The sequence below is a fragment of the Epinephelus moara genome, chromosome 19 (assembly GCF_006386435.1).
Source record: "Epinephelus moara isolate mb chromosome 19, YSFRI_EMoa_1.0, whole genome shotgun sequence".
NCBI classification, from domain to species: Eukaryota; Metazoa; Chordata; class Actinopteri; order Perciformes; family Serranidae; genus Epinephelus; species Epinephelus moara.
Genome location: NC_065524.1, coordinates 41,163,835 through 41,166,075, shown reverse-complemented (window position 1 = coordinate 41,166,075; position 2,241 = coordinate 41,163,835).

The following is a 2,241-nucleotide window of genomic DNA, read 5'->3' as shown; positions in this document are numbered from 1 at the left end:
CAAACACACATTAAACACACAGTAAACAAACACACATTAAAGACAGATTAATCACACAGTAAACACACATCAAACACACAGTAAACAAACACACATCAAACACACATTAAACACACATTAAACACACATTAAACATGGCTTCACAGAGACAATTTCCAACACAAATCAGCAATTTTTAGCCGTGTTGTCAAAGTGTGTCCGTTCGCAGTGAGCTGAATGATGTCATCAACAGCTCCTGGACATACAAAGAACTTTCACTGGATTACTTTGATCGATTTTATAAAAACGTCCTCACTCTGAAGGGTATGATTCAGGTCCCCACAATGACATGTAGACAAACACACACTGTTCAGATAAATGTTCCCTCCCATCTGATCAACAACAACCATAATGCATCAGGTTAATTACCCATCAGCCCCCACCAGCTCTGCCTCTGTAACAGCTGCTGTTTATCATATCGATCTTTATCTCCAAACTGAGCACGCTCAGCGCAACGATGACTCAGAGCTGAGTGACCCTGAGTAACATCGAACTATCCTCAGAGACAAACCTCTGTCTGTCTGCTCTGTTTCATCTGATGTTAAAGTTCAGATGAGTTACAGGCTTTTATTCTGGCGAGATCCTTCGTGTCAAGAAAAACAAGGACTCACATGACAGGAAGTAAACATTAAAAATCACAATTAACAGTAAAATACAAGTTAAAAATAGTTGAAATAATTAACGGTATGCTTCGATTAATAAGACATGTTTTTGGAGGGATGAAACGTAAACACACAGATGATGCTAAATTCTCACAAATAATCAAAACTAAACATGAATTAATGTAAAATCATCAAATCATTTAAAAACACTTAACTCAATAAACTGTGTTTGTTAATAAACCAATGATTTAAAAAAAGTACAGTTAATAAAAAATACTCAAAGACTAACTCATTAGTGACCTGACCTGATGGAGAATGTATGAGTTTAATGTCCATGTCTTTGTGTCTGTGTTTATGAATGTATGAATCTGGTGTTCAGAATAAAAGCATGGGTAATGTTTAACTAAATTGAGGCACCAGTGAATCTGTCGTGATGCCGTTGTTCGTCTCTTGTTACCATGGTGACGGGTGGGGGTTGTGATGGAGAGCAGCTGAACAAACATCCTGATGATCTGCTGGAAACTATTTTAATATTCAAACACTTTTTTATGAGCAGATCTTCATTAATAAAACCTGCAGAGCTGCTCTGAAAGGACCTGCATACAGGACTACAGTACCCAGAATTCCCTGCTGGAGGTGGAGACTGAAGGAGGAGAGTGGAGAGGCCGCTCAGTCACCAGAGCAAAATGTTGGGATTGTACGTTTCTGTGTTTTGAATGTTTTGAATTTTCTTTAACTAAAACATATGAACTTCCATCGACTAAAGAATTCAGGCTTTAATTAACAAATTTAATAAAATCTGCAGAGCTGCTCTAAAAGGACCTCCATACAGGACTACAGTACCCAGGTGATACTGAAACATAGATGCCTCATTGGCCGCTGGATTGTATGACAACGGCACTGCCATACTGGAGAGAACAAGACGACAGTAACCCAGTGAACGTTTAGCTGACGAGCTAAAAATAGATGTTGATGATAAAAACGAGACGTGATGTAAATGCTGGCGGTGGACTGATGATCAGTCACTCTGAAAACTACTCGTTCAACCTGTTCTCACATCACACGTCACATAGTGACACACCTTTAGCTGCAGAGTGAGACGAGCCAGTGGCAGCATTTGTTGAGGCTCCTAATAACTACCATAGCACAGACCCTTTAGGGCTGACGTCATGACGATCCAGCCTCTTCTTTAGGGTCTCATGTACCCACACAGATCTCTGTTTATCTGCTGACAGCCTCTCACCCTCAACCAGAGCTACAGACAGTACCCTCTGCCTCAACATGGCAGCAGCTACACACTGATTACTGCAGGATAGACTGATCACACCGGGAAGTTGAGGTGAGGGGGTGATGGGGTGGTTGCCTGGCAACAATAGAAAGGAGCAGCAGGTGTTTTGTTTTTGTTTTTTTCACTTGTGGCATTTAATTTTTCTTTTAAAAGGCAACCTGCAAACCTGTGTGATGGAGGCCTGAGGCGGCAGTGCACCTGAGTAACACAACAGCTCCTCTGTCTGTGTTTGAAGAAAGGTTTGTCGGTGCTGAACACAGCCTTGATCAGCTGTCCTGCTGACTGACAGCTGCTCCCAACCAATCAGAGTCC